We start from the raw sequence: 15,802 nt of genomic DNA, 5'->3' as shown, positions 1-15,802 counted from the left end.
TCAGTGGCGACTCCCTAACCTCAAATCTACCTGTTCCACGTATTTCGTATTTCAGCAACAAATTTGCATCTATTGAGAAGGAATTGTTTAGAAAGGACGATTCAAATAATTTAATGTTTGCTTCATAATCTAATTCTACCGAACGAGTCATTTTTAGATTCGTAGAACAGCTAAAAAGTGAGGTTACGAGTCGCCTCTGGATTTCAGCCTCGTTCCAACACTGTAGGTGCTGTAGTAAGTCTGATAAATAACATTTAAACAAGTATAGATAAGGAAACAATATGCTCCGCAATATTTATAGATGTTTCTAAGGCATTTGATTGTGTCCCGCATGACCTGCTTTATTTAAAATTGTCGAGGTATGGAATAAGAGGGAATGCTCATAGATTGATTCAAACATATCTCAAGGAAAGAAAACAAATAGTACAGTTGGCAAATAGAGTGCCACAAGGATTAATTTGAACTAATTGAAAACGTGCAACATAATCTAAATCGTATCAATGGATAGTTTTCCAATAATGGACTAACCATAAATGCTGCAAAATCAAAATACATAATATTGTCCAGCACTGATCGATACAATAACATAAACTTCAATCTATGTTTAGGAGTTCATCACCTAGAAAAAGTATACGATTATACTTACTTAGGACTAAGTACAACAAAATCTCAAATGGAACAATCATATCAATAGTATACACTCAAAAGTATCTAAATGTCTCGGAATGTCAAGACGATCTAGTTACATACTATCTCGAAAAGACAGGAAAAACTTATATTATGCTCACGTCCACTCCCAATTAACGAATATAATCTGGAAAAATGCGCCAGCTTACATAATCAACATAAGGCCCAAACGCAATGATAGCGGAACGGCAACGGAATGCGGAACCGGTTCGCCAGCATGAATCACAACATCTCGACTGAGCTGACAACGAATGAAATTGGATCAACACTGAGTCGACAAGCTGATCATAGTTCATGCTGGCGAACCGGTTCCGCATTCCGTTGCCGTTCCGCTGTCATTGCGTTTGGGCCTATAATGTCTACTACTTTAAATAAGTTCATGCGAATCACATTCTGGGAGCAATATAGTAATACGAAAATAAGAACAGTTCAAGACTAACAATTCAAAAGGCCTCATCTCCAAAAAGTAAACAATGAGAAAAATGCAATCTTGTTTTGTCAAACAATAAATCAAATTTAAATTATGAGTTTAAGCATTGTATGTTATTTTATCGTCCCGAAAGTCGATGGATAAACTGATTTATAGCTATGAATATTCATTACTATCATTTTAGCAAAAAATCCTGCTAAAAAAACGAGTCAAAGGAAATGAGGCTTTTATTTCACCAAAAGCTGTGCAGCCCTTTTCATTTGTGCCCATAGACGCCGGCCGACGCTGATGAGGCCTGTGAGTTGACGCCTTTGTTTACTCTAAAATGTGTTGAGGCCATCTAGTTGTGGCTTGTTTTTTCATCATCTTCTGATGTGGCCTTTTGAAAATCATTCAAAATTGATGATGAAATAAGAAATTTGAAGTGTAGAAGAGTGTTAAGTGGTGAAGTAAAGTACATGGAGATCCCTACAGCAAGAGAAGATTCGTGCGGTCGATTAAATATGTGATTGATTGAACCCTTCGTCATCCATGAACATTATGTATGTGCTACGCGAGTTTGTCGTCGAGAAAATGTATGGAAATGTTGATTCAATTGAAATAATATTGCAATTGAACGTTGTTTTCCATGCAATTGAAACCAAATCGTGTTTTTGTTGATAATTTGTGAAGTACAGACAGGCTGACACAGGTATTATTAGGTAGTATGATACAAAATACATCAGTCAACAGGAACCCGATAATGTTCGCCGTTTGGACAACCACTGTATAAAATAATACAAGGAGCAGTCGCTCCGTAGTATAACCTGCATCTACTTAGTGAATTTGGAACGTTTTTCGCAATCTACATTTCAATTTTGATGTTTGTTTAACAGGCCTCAACTCGGTTCCCGTCAGATATAGAAATGAGGCCTTTTTGAGAAAAGGCCGCATTTGCGATGAATATCCTGGTTAGCGGAAAATGAGAAAAATGTTATTATTTCAACTTTTATGCATATTTTTAAATGACTATTGTATGTTTTAGTAAGAATAGGCTCTTATACACTGAAATCAGCAGAAAACCGATTTGTTTGCATTTTGGACTTGAGGCCTTTTCAATTGTTGGTCTTGAGTTGTTCTGTATTCGAAAAATAGTATGTTGATTTTTTCTCAAATCAGTTATGATGAAGCAGTTTTGTTTGTTTATAAAGTCAAAAATAATCTCATAAAAATGAATTGAACTTACAAAATAGTCGTAATTTGGATTAGGATGTATCTTTAACGCTATAGTTAACTTTACACACTTAAACAGAGTAGAGTTCGTTAAATAAGATTACCGAATTCGACTTGTAAAACACTAAATTACAGATGTTTCGGTAAACGAGCAGTTTTTGACAGCAACACTACCGAATTTCGATGAATTGTCGTTGATCTGTCAACATTTTTACTGAAGCGTATGTGAATCGCCAATATCACCGAAATACTTCACTGATATTTCGATAAACGATCTGTTAGCTCACCGAAATCGGTAATCTGCAAGCTGACAACATCTTGCTGTCATATTTTTTTCTGGTGGTGTGTTGAATCCTTTGGAAGTTGCAAATGTTGTGTTGAAAAACTATTACGATGAAGGTGAGCATGATAAATTGTGAATATTTCATAACCAGGGTGGCCACCAAATTTCGATATTGAAATTCCCGCTTTTTTCCCGGTTTTCCCGGTATATTTTACATAATTTTCCCGGTTTTTAATCCATTCTTTTCAACGACTTTAGTAGATTTTTTCTATATCAAAAATCGTTTCTTTGAAAAGCACTGTAACATTTTTTTTTAAATCGGTTCAATTTTTTAGTTGTTTTTCCATAGTAATTTGATTGTTTATCTTCACTATTGGAGCAATGAGTTGACTATTAGATTGTTCTAATCTATTTAGAATCTTATTCTGAAAACTATGGCATAGTATAGTATTCATCTGAATCGATTTATCTCGCGTTCGTCGAAAATCAATGGAGCTGGAGCTATCTATTATGGGAAAGAGATGGTTACTTGTGCTAATAAAACAGATCCTACTCTTGACATGGCAGGGGTTTAATTTGAATGCTATTTGAACCATATTTACCAACAATTTACCAACCAAGTTTGGCTTCAAAAACTTCAAATCTTCAAGTTCAGATTTTAAGATCTAGAGAACCTGACAACCGTTCACGTTGAAAATTTAATGGATTGGTTGCATACTGGTGATGATAAAACGATCGAAATTTCAGCTCGGAGCTCTGTTTGATTCTCTGCTCTTGAAATGTAGAGATTTGGCTTTTATTTATAATTATCTTAAGTGAATCTTAATGCTGAATTTCAGATAATTTGGCCGACAAAAGCCCCAGGTGCCTAAGGAAATCATTAAGATGCCCAAGTAGTTCTTTACCGTAATTAAATTTATTTCAATTCTTTATCTTTTGATTTTTTTCGTAAAAATAAAAAGTTTTCGAAAGCAAATGAGTTTAAGATATGGATGAAATAAGGCCACACATTTAGAAGCACTTACTAAGGGCTCACTCACAATTTTAATAACAACAAAAAATATCATTTTTGACATCCACTCACCCTCTCGTAATGCTTTCTGTATAGATATTCTACACATTTTATATGAGCTCTAACAGCTTGACCATTATTAAAATATTAAATGAGCCCTTATTCAAAACTTTGTCGCTTAGATAACTATAGACATATTAAAAGTTTTTATAAATAAAGGTTTGTTTTCAAGATTAGTTGTGGTATTCAGCAATTACAGAAGAGTGCTAAACCAATCTGCAATAAGTAATTATATTTTGATTCAAAACGTCGAGCAAATTAGAGAAAAGTGCAAAACATATTAGCCCTGACAGTGGAAGAACAAAAATTCAAAAAAAAAATCGAAACATTGCTATGAACTGAATGAAACATTTTTAAGAAATATGATAATAACATTAAATCATTAATGTTTGAAAGATATTTGTTAAAATTGCGGATGCCATGGGGTAAGACACTCATTAATATTGGTATTAATATCCGTTAATACGGATTAATATATATTATTTTTATGATATCATCGAGATAGCCACGATTTTCCTAAAGACATAGGAGACAGAAGTATCTTGAATTTAAGTCAATGTAGGGGGCTTATAAACAAGCGGCTAGGGATCATGGATTGTACGTCTTGCGGAATTGACATACCGCAGGACACATATTGTATCGGAATCGAGTTGCGGAATGGCCCGGAAATCGTAGAAAGATGTGGGGCATTGATGACAATGAAGCTTCACCGAATGTGATGCATCGTCTCTTTCTAGCCAGAAAAACAGTGGTCTATGTTGCATTTCTCATATATTTTGCTTAATATAGAGAATGGAGGTGAGGAAGTTCTAATCATTGAATTTTTTAGAGGTAGTATGGGGTATATCCTGGTCTGCAGAGACCTGTAAGTTATAGATTCTGATTTTACTCCAACATTATGCTTCAGGAACATTTATTCTTTTCTTAATCTTCCTCTTATTGCCGACCACTTCCGTTGAACACTTATTCTTATGAATTAAGCTCTTCCCATCGCTATAATTAGTGCATTTGGGTCAATCCGTTTAGGCTATTTTTACCAAAAACACAAAGCTATTTGGTTATGCATGATTTCATTGAATACGGAATTTGTTTGAGTGGAGAAAATCTATGCGGGCTTCTCATGGCGGTATCTAGATTTAGCAAGTAGGTACATGAAACTCCCATAACATATTGAACATATTTTGACTAAAAGGTAATTCTGATCCATTCTCTCATCATGATATGAGCATATGGATCTGAGCAGACTGACAATAAACAAAACTTGTTTTTTCATATAAATAATCAATTTGCCTTGGCAACTCCGGCCACAGGCAAACAGCAAAACTCCATGCATACTTGATAATCTTCTCAATATCAATATTAATATCGTTAATAAATATTAATATTTTAATACTTGATCTAGTGTCCTGCCCCATGCCTCATGGCAATATCATTAAACATAACTACTTTCTATAACTTATTTTGGAGGTTGGTTGTTTGAAGATTGGAGCTTGAGATGTTCGTTCAAAACCATTTTCCCGGTGATCTTCTCAAATTCCCGGTTTTTCCCGTCTTTTTCCCGGTGGATTCAAATTCCCGTCTTTTTCCCGCTTTTCCCGGTTCGGTGGCCACCCTGAATAATATTTCTCAAAATCCTCCGAGAAAGTTGAGAAAACGAATACTATAAATTTGACACAAATTTAGGGTTTTTTTTTTTGAACGCCTGCTGTACGGCCTACTGGACAATGCAACGTTTGCCGGGAAAACTAGTTGTTGGTAAACATGGGCTTGGTAACTTTTAAAACAAAACCCTGTCAAAGTGAATTGAAAGTGCCAAGAATAGAATAGCAGGGTATAATTGACAGAAACCTAGTTTTGAGAAAAAAGACTCATGTTTTTTTCAGTTATTTTCCATTTTATACTAATTGCGTGGAAGCCAAAAACAAGCCAATCTTCTACAAATAATATTATTTTTCCGTTTGGTCGTAAAAATCTCCTTAAAATGCCATTGAAAAGCTTGAAGTAGATTTTTTTTTTCAGTTTGGGCCCCTCAATAAAAAACCGGGAAAATAATGAAATTTGTACCGGGAAAACCAGGAAAAAAGCGGGAATTTCAAAATGAATATTTGGTGGCCACCCTGATTATTCCACACGAAAACGTCCAACCCCTTGAGGAAAACAAAAGTGAAAGAATTGTTCAAATCAGACGATCGATTCTCAACTTCAGAGTTGCCTAATATCAATCATATCAGCTGATGGCTGATGGTTTAAAACTATCAATATCACTTGCGAGCTATCAATATCACTTTGATTTGACAACCAACAGCAGTGATGTGACATCGCACTCTAGATCAAAATCACAGCAGAATGAGTGATCACATGGTCATTATCCATGCTATTAATGTTTTTCAGTGACCAACACACAGTTTCAATTTATCTGCAACACTGTCGAAAATATCGTACTGATAAATTGCCATTTTATCTGCTTAATTTAAAGCTAAACTTAACCCATCAGTGATATCCATAGTCTATCGCCATCACTGCACTGGTGATGGAGTAGACAGTATGATGTTGATGTGATATGGAATGATCCGATTTGTATCGCAGTCGGCCTGTACAAATCAGCAAATTTTAAGCATTGATAGTGACATCAAGCAACTCTGTTCTCAAGCCAACTCGTGAAATAAAAACACCATTCCATTTTCATTTATATAGATATGCCTCTTTTGTGCATCTTACTACAATGTTTAAACGTATTTCAATACATAATCTTTTTTTTTTATCTTCATAGAAATGAAGAGTTTAAGGTAAGGATGAAATAAAGCAAACAAAGCCAACGGTGTTGAATCATGTATCTCAACTTGTTTATACAACTTTTGGTCAATTAGGTAACGAATGACACATTAGAAGCTCTTATGAATGATTTTCAAGAACATTTGGATTCATTGATTTATTTAAAGCAACTAAAGAAAATTTTGAGTTTAAAAAATCGCGATTTTCGCGAAAGCAAACTTGAAGTTTTTGTAGCAGCCCTGCAAGTATTCTTATTCTTCTTGTCATTACGACCTCGCTGGGACAGAGTCTGCTTCTCAGCTTAGTGTTCAATGAGCACTTCCACAGTTATTAACTGAGAGCTTCTTTTGCCAAAGTTGTCATTTTTACATTCGTATACCGTGTGGCAAGTGCGATGATACTCTATGTACAGGGAAGTCACCTTCAACATGACTTTGTATTGTAGTAGCGAACTATAACGACTTGGCTAAGGAAGGCCCCAAAGTATAAAACAAATCGAGAGAGATTCGCGATAAGGGCCTATCTGACAAATCAATAACAAGGAGAAAATAACCAATGAAATACTCATGTGCAATTTTTAATCCCAATTAGAGAAAATATGGTCAAACTAAAACCATTTCACTTTAATACACATTTCATAAACATAGTTTTAAAATCCTCATGAATACCACACACATCTCCTACAATTTTACTAGCAATTTTGTACTGAAAAAATATTACAAGGTTTCGCCTAAAACGTACTCGAAAATGCGAGTATCGCCCAGTGTTATGAGCTTGTAATCGATATTATTTTCAGTGTCGCTTATTACTTTTGCGCTGTGTTTACATTCTGGTTGGCTTGAAATAACCGAAAATTTCCAACATTTAGCTTTTATAATGTGTTTCTCTCGTTTGATTTTATTTAAGAACTATGAAAACCACTTCAATAAGTAATAAAATCTACAAATTTCAAAAAGGCTCAACTGGAATTATGTTCAATAAAAGGGCCAAACTGAAATCATGTTCTATCAAAGGGCCTAACTGGTGATCATGTTTGAATTCAACCATTTTCACGAGTCGTTATGATATCTGAGATTTAAAACGTCATGTACCACGTAATAAACTACCGTGCATCCCCGCAAATTTGACCGGTACTTCATGCAAACCATCGGGGTTCATTTTTAATTTGAACATCCAGTCACCCTAGAACCATGTTTCTGATAAACTTCTTTCACTGTTTTGATTTGATTTTGCGTTCCGTTCCACAACGTTCCATTTCACTTTACTCCATTCCATGAGCTAAATGACGTTTGAACTATTTTTAATCTGAACGGTGTGCAAATTAGCGGGGTACAAGTGTTCAGATTTAATGTGGTCAAACCAACGGGTCTACCCGGTACAATGAGTGTCGAACACTAGTCTGTCTAGTAAAAGTGAGTGGGTTAGAAATACAGTATTGGACAAAACATTTGCAACTTTTTCGATTTTCCATACAAAATAACCAACTTTGGTAGGCTATATCTCAGTTATTTATGGACCGATTTGAATGAAATTGTGGCAGAACATCAGACATAACTTGAATTTCAACATATATTTTTGAGTGATTTTTCCAAGCACAAGTTCAAAAGCAGTAACGGTCTGACTAAAGTGAATTTTTTAACGATTTTTCATAAACGACATAACTAAACATATTGAAGAAATAGCTTCATGATATCTTCAGCAAAGCTGTAGATTTTAATGAGATGAACAAGTTTGCTGAAGACAGTTTCTGTGTAGGGCTATCAGATTTTGAAATATATAGGTTTGAATTTTTCGTCAAAAATTACACTTTAGATAAACCGTTATAACTTATAAACTCGTGATTGGAAAAATTATTCAAAAATATATGTTAAATTGAAGTTATATCTGATTTCCTGTGAAAATTTCATTCAAATCGGTCCATAAATAACTGAGATCTAGCTTACCAAAGTTGGTAATTTTGTATGGAAAATCGAAAAAGTTGCAAATGTTTTGTCCAATACTGTAGCACTAATCAATAAGGTAATGAATCTTCGATAAATCTCAATTACTTTTTCAAATCGACGTAAGTAACTTTTATACGGTTTTGAGAAAATTAATTAAGAAGAATCACAACCTTTCTTCTAAAACTGTTTTAAAATGAATCTCCTTTTAACCATTTTTTACCGTGTACATCACTTGAATTTTGTATGCCATCAGCTCGCGTTAAAACTCAAGGTAGTTCCTATCACTTCCCACAAAAATTGTATGACAAAATGATAAGCCGTTTCAATCAGTTACTTACGACGTCTTTGTATCAGTGTAAAATCGACTCAAGTAGTGTTTTGTTTTGATTCGTGGTTAAGTCACTTTGTCTCCTATACAACGGAGCGGCGAAAGTAGCGGTTAGGTTGCGAAAGTGGAGAATCTTACTTTCGTCGTTTTGTAAATCCGGAAATTAAACATTCCAAAAGTGAAAAATCAAGTTGATTTAGAGCGGAACGTGTAGAATTTCGTCTGCGAAACACGTAGGATTGATAAAGTAAGTTCTTTGGGAACAAACAATCAACAGGAACACATTGAGATATGGAGATATCGGGATAAGGAGGATATCGAGATATGGAGAGAAATCGTATGCAAAATGAAGGGACCGAAGCAATCATCGACATAAGGAGAGATATCGAGATGTAGAACATTGAGATGTGGAGAGTCGACTGTATAATATTGTTGTTCTTGTCTTCTCACATAATCGTTTGATTTTGCTCAAGATTTATGCAAATCACTTCAATAATCAATAATATTAGCAAATTCTAAAAGGGCCTAACTGAAACCATGTTCAATTAAAGGGCCTAACTGGTTTGAAGGTTCGTAAAAGGGCCTAACTGCCGATTATGTTTGAATTCAACCATTTTTATGATTTATTGTGTAATTTGAGATTTGAAACGTTATGGACCACGTAATAGACTTAAATGAGTGTCGAACACAAGTATACAACTAGTAAAACAGTGAATAGGTTTAAAATAGGGATTATAAACATGGTACAGAATCTTCAATCGAGAATTTCTCAATGTTTATGTTTTGCAGATAGACCCTCTTCAAATGTTTCGCTAGATTTCTTAAAAAATGCGAGATATTCTGGTCGAATTCCTACTTCCCACAAAAATTGTATGACAAAATGATAAGCCGTTTCAATCAGTTACTTACGGCGTCTTTGTATCAGTGTAAAATCGACTCAAGTAGTGTTTTGTTTTGATTCGTGGTTAAGTCACTTTGTCTCCTATACAACGGAGCGGCGAAAGTAGCGGTTAGGTTGCGAAAGTGGAGAATCTTACTTTCGTCGTTTTGTAAATCCGGAAATTAAACATTCCAAAAGTGAAAAATTAAGTTGGTTTAGAGCGGAACGTGTAGAAATTCAATGAACACTAGATTGAAAATCAAACAAACTGCATTTCGAGTTTTCAAATTGTTCTGTATCACTTAAATCTGGTCTAGTATCCTTTGATAACGTTCATATCGACATATGGAGAGGAAATTGGGAACAAACAATCAACAGGAACACATCGAGATATGGAGATATCGAGATAAGGAGGATATCGAGATATGGAGAGAAATCGTATGCAAAATGAAGGGACCGAAGCAACAGTTAGTGGAAAATCTCTAGAGAGATGTTCGAAAGAGCTTCTGAAAGTACTTTGGAAACTGTCTTGGAAAATTGTTAGAAGAATTACTGAAGGTTTTCCCCGATGAACCTGGAAAGGAATTCCTTGAGAGTAATCTATCGCGTAAGAGTCTCTGAAGGTTTTTCTGAAGCCTCTAGAACTTACACCAGGAATCACTGCAAGGAAAAAGTGACTTTAGAAACCACTTTGGTTAAAAATAAGACTTTAAAGACCTTTCATTAAAAATAGAAACTTTTTATACTCTTTCTTGCATTAAAATATGGACCAAGTCTCAAAAATGAGGCCTGCTGTTGTAGTTGCCTAATGTTTGCGATCGTTCGGACTGTACAGCGTTTGGCTGAAGACGGTATAATTTCTCTAAAACTTGTTCAAAAAGCCTCAAGTCAGAAAAGCTAACAAAGTTGCTTTCATTCATTTTAAAAATCAAGACCAACAATTGAAAAGGCCTCAAATCCAAAATGTAAACAAATCGGGTTTCTGCTGATTTTAGTGTAAAACAGTCTATTCTTACTGAATCATACATTAGCCATTCAAAATTATGCATGAATATAGAAAAAAATACATTTTTCTAAAAGGCCCCATCTCATTTCCCACTAATTAGGATCTTCATCGCAAATGCGGCCTTTTCATAAAAAGGCCTCATTTCTATATTCAACTGGAACCGAGTTGAGGCCTTTTAAACAAACATCAAAATTGCAATTTAGATCGCGAAAAACGTTCCAAATTCACTAGGCAGATGCAAGTTATACTACAGCCGCTCCGTTCTTTATATTATTTTACCCAGCGATTGTCTCAATGGCGAACATTATCAAGTTTCCCGTCGGGTTTCTGTGGAGTGATGTATGTTGTATCATACTACCTAACAATACCTGTGTCAGCGTGGCTGTACTTCACAGACAATCAACAAAAACACGATTTGGTTTCAATTGCATGAAAAATAACGTTCAATTGCAATATTATTTCAATTGAACCAATATTTCCATACATTTTCTCGACGACAAACTCGCGTAGCACATACATAATGTTCATGGATGACGAAGGGTTCAATCAATCACATATTTAATCGACCGCACGAATCTTATCTTGCTGTAGGGATCTCCATGTACTTTACTTCACCACTTAACACTCTTCTACACTTCAAATTTCTTATTTCATCATCAATTTCAAATGATTTTCAAAAGGCCACATCAGAAGATGATGAAAAAACAAGCCACAACTAGAAGGCCTCAACACATTTTAGAGTAAACAAAGGCGTCAACTCACAGGCCTCATCAGCGTCGGCCGGCGTCTATGGCCACAAATGAAAAGGGCTGCACAGCTTTTGGTGAAATAAAAGCCTCATTTCCTTTGACTCGTTTTTTAGCAGGATTTTTTGCTAAAATGATAGTAATGAATATTCATAGCTATAAATCAGTTTATCTATCGACTTTCTGGACGATAAAATAACATACAATGCTTAAATTCATAATATAAATTTGATTTATTGTTTGACAAAACAAGGTTGCATTTTTCTCATTGTTTACTTTTTGGAGATAAGGCCTTTTGAATTGTTAGTCTTGAAATGTTTAATTTCCGTAATTACAAAACGACAAGTACAAGTAAGATTTTGCATTTGCGCAACCTATGTACCAGATTCACCGCTCCGCTATATGGAGAGCCAAAGTGACTTAACCACGAATCAAAACAAAATCCTTCTTGAGTAGATTTTACACTGGTACAAAAACGTCACAAATAACTGAAAAAACGGCTTATCATTTTGTCATACTATTTTTGTGGGAAATAAGAGAAACTACCTAGTTTTTTAACGCGAGCTGATTGAATGCAACTTTTAAGCGATGTGAAAAAACTGTTAAAAGGTGATTCATTTTAAACAATTTTAGAAGACAGGTTGTGATTCTTCTTAATTAATTTTCTTAAAACCGTATGAAAATTCCTTACGTCGATTTGAAAAAGTAATCGAGAATATGTCTTTATTAAAATTTAGTAGTGGCTGTACTGCAACCCTATGCAGATCCCTTTCATTCAAGAGTAATCAAAACAGATAACAGAAAAATTAAAATAAACAATGTACTAGGAACCTCTTAAGTGCCGCGTGTAATGCAGCATCTACAGCTCGGAGGCGACGAATGCACCGTGTGGCTTCCGGTGAAATCACACAAAAAAATGCATATTGTTGTGTTTACATCTCCATACGTTTGTTCGGCGGTTTAGCCCTTTCGAAAGAACGATCCCCAAAAAAGCGAGTAGTCTGTTTTCGTCGTGACGCAAGATGACGGTATGCGTGTGTTTTGCAGATATCAGCCACCTCTCAGCACCAACACACTCTCCGATTGTCACTATTTCTCACACGCACACATCGCTAATCAAATCCAGCAGTGAACCGCGAGCGGAGAGCCGCGATTAGTGAGAATCTTGCAACCATCATCAGCATCAACAGCAGCAGCAGCAAAACGGCAACGAAGACTGCCACTGAAGGCAATAGCAGCCATTTTGATTTTGACGACGGCAATGATTATGATGATGAGAATATTTTTATGGGAGGGCCTTTTTGCTTGCGATTGAATGCTGTCACAAATGTTTCACATAAAACAAATTTCATATCTAGCCGGAGGAGGTCTTTTGCAACCCGATTTTCCTTACAATATCATTGGGCAGACATCGTCGATCAGAATTATTTTTTCTCCAATCGAACTATGCTTTTCTTTGCCATCTCACAAGCATCTTCTTTTTCCTCCCTGCTGTTTTCACACGAACACACTTTCGAACACGAACTTTTCATGGACACTTTTCACACTTTTGGAAGTAGCCCCGTTGCTTTCAGGTTACGAAAATCACCATCCTAGAAATCCCAATCACGAATTCAACAATCAGACCAATGTTTCCACCAATAATCGCATCTCCCCCAGCGGGTCAAATTGCGCTAGCCAGCATTTTTCGCACTGCCAGGAAAATTCACTTCGGAAATCCCAAGCACAGCTTCTTACCCATTTGAGCCTTTTTGCTCCGCCGAGGAGCCGTCGAGGGTGAAACAATTTTCTATCGTGAAAAAGTCCACTTTACCAATCCAATTTCACACAACCAACACAACAAAAACGCTCGCGACACTCGAAACTAACATCGCACGCTATTTTCCGGCCGTTTACTGCAGCGAAAAGTGTACAATTTACCGAAAATCGAGCTGGTTTGTTAACAGCGAACAATAACAACGACCGCCATTTGCATTTTTTTCCCATTTTCCTCTTTACGATACGAAGGGGCGAGAGTGAAAACGGAGAAGAGCGAAAATCACGGAGAGCGAAACGCGTTTTCTTCACATGTTTTACAGTAGTGTGCGTGAAAGTGATGGCGATCACGCAGTTTGACACTTATCTAGATAAGTTTGGATCAATGTGTCAGTCAAACTGTACACGCACAAGATTTTCTATTCAATCTGGAACGAAATTTACATGCGAGTCGCACATTTACACGGAGAAATACGAGCCTCTGGACGGGCCATAAATTCTTTTGTTCTTTTGACTTTTACTGTGCGCCGTATGTTAATGCTGTCTCACTCTCTCTCACAGGCAACTTGAAAACAGGGCGCACAGTAAAAGTCAAAAGTTTGATAGCATGCATAGGCTCATTGTCGCACCGCCACCAAACCGGATCGCGCCAGTGAGACTCGCGACGCGCCTCAATCCAGCTTTTTACGAGCGCTAATGGCCACCACAAAGAAAATTGCCCTCTGGTAGGGACTTGGCGATCTGACATTTGGCTTGAATCGATTGATAGCAAATCGACAAGATCGATCAAAAACTTATCGATTAGCTGTCAACCGACCCAACCCAAATGTTAGATCGTTTGATCCCTACCAAAAAGCGAGCCTGATTGTGGCGGCCATTAGCGCTCGTAAAAAGCTGGATAGGGTCTTAAAGCCCTGTCCCAGTTTTGATACCAAACGCTTAAGTTTAGGCCAAAAACACATGTTTACTCAATTTATAAATGATTTTCGTTGGTTAAAGTAAATAAAACATTTTTTTCTTGTTTTTGAGATTTTGTCACACCTCTTAGTTTAAACTCAGATTTTCGGGTATATTTAGTTTTCCGTGTCCCTTCCGAAATGTCATTTGTGTGTAAACGTCAAACACGAACAAAAACGACGCGAGCGCTGCGGGCGGTCGATTGACCACCTACCAGATATTCGAATCGATCGTTAAAAAGTTGGTCGATGGACAGCGATGAGAGTGTGACGCCTGTTTGTCTGTGGTAGTCGGTTGAAAATCGTTGATGCAGTTCTTAATTTTACCATGGATTCAATAGTTTATACAACAAAATTCATTTCAGTGTACTTAGCTTTAATATGGAAATGCGGAAAGGGGTCATGCCAGGCCCATGGCACGGGACGACTTTTAGCGTAGTCAACATCTCCATGTGTTTGCTCATTTTTGGGTAATTTGAATCGAGAGTGCAATCAGAATGCAAAGTTTTGTTTAATGTTTATGATCCATACTCGAGCAAGTGTCGCAATCAAATCACTGATTGCTTGCTTGGAGACTTGCAGGATGCCTTTTAATGTTTGCTCTCATTCCCAAAACCATCAAAATGTTGAATGTGCTTCAACTTTTTGGCACTTTAATAGCTGATATAACAATATCAAAAATTGATAATCAAACCATAACAAACAATTAAACAAAGCAATGGTCTTTATTTTCACAGTTGTCACAACTGACAGTGGGCGATATTCATTTATCGCCCGGGACATCCTGGCTACGAAGAACACTGTGTATCGATATATGGTTGTCATGGGCCTGGGTCATGCACAAATTACGTAACGCTCCGAGGGGTGGGAGGGGGTCAAGCCAAGCGTGACAAGCCTTACAAAAATTTCGGAGGACTCATACAAAAAACTTGACAAAGGGGGGGGGTGGTCAAAAAAGTTGAAATTTAGCGTGACATAATTTGTGTACCATCCCAAAATGGATCTGGACCAGAGTGGAAAAAAATAAACGGATCGGATGAAACATCTATTATGAGTAGCAAAAACAGACAGAACTAGACATGATATATGAAAATAAATGCGCTTCATGTGAAAATTCTCATTATTAATCATTATTCAAGAGCACAAATCTGGAGAACAGAACATCCATTCAAGCTGAAAACTTAATCGATTGGTCACTAGCTGGTGGTGACCCATCGATTAACTTTTAAGCTTGAACGGGTGTTTGGTTCTCCAGATGTGTGCTCTTGAAAATTTGAGATTTGGCTTCGATTCATCTTCACCTTGAGATTTTCTGGCCTTTGGTTACCATGATTAAAGAAAAATGGCTAATTTAATTCATAACACATGATTTTAGAACTTAAAGCTAAGTACACTGAAATCAAAACTCCAATAAATTCTATGTGTGAAAACCATATAGACGCATTTTTTCTGCCTCCAACTTTAGTGTATACGCCGCAATTAAATTTTATTTGAGAACAATAAAATTAAATGTCGATGCATTTATATACCACTAGCATCGTAATGCATGATAAAGGTTACATTAGTACAATCTATTAAAGCAGTACATATGATTGAAGAGCCCAAACTTGTAAGGCAACGGTCAGAAAAGATGTATCGCCATCTTTGCGAGCGAGGTATAATTTTTCCACAGTGAGTGGCGCTACCTTTTTTGATTTCTAAAAATCAAGAGCATATCTGTATAAGTCTGTAA

General features: G+C 36.3%; 1 protein-coding gene across 3 annotated transcripts in view; it reads right to left on the bottom strand.

Moving 5' to 3' along the window:
* Nucleotides 1-13,369, bottom strand: part of LOC5571731 (serine-rich adhesin for platelets) — a 60,092-nt gene extending 46,723 nt beyond the window's left edge. The window contains exons 1-2 of one of the 3 annotated variants that reach the window (XM_021845043.1): nt 13,097-13,369; nt 12,191-12,951 (exon numbers count right to left, since the gene is read on the bottom strand). The gene's annotated coding sequence lies outside the window, so the exon portion shown is untranslated. The remainder of the gene's footprint in view (nt 1-12,190; nt 12,952-13,096) is intronic. The other 2 variants (XM_021845042.1, XM_021845044.1) reach the window with 2 other exon arrangements.
* Between the last annotated feature and the right edge of the window lie 2,433 nt (nt 13,370-15,802).

Source organism: Aedes aegypti, chromosome 2 (genome assembly GCF_002204515.2).
Source record: "Aedes aegypti strain LVP_AGWG chromosome 2, AaegL5.0 Primary Assembly, whole genome shotgun sequence".
NCBI classification, from domain to species: Eukaryota; Metazoa; Arthropoda; class Insecta; order Diptera; family Culicidae; genus Aedes; species Aedes aegypti.
Note: the sequence above shows the minus strand (reverse complement) of the source record. Positions and strands in the feature narration are given on the sequence as shown.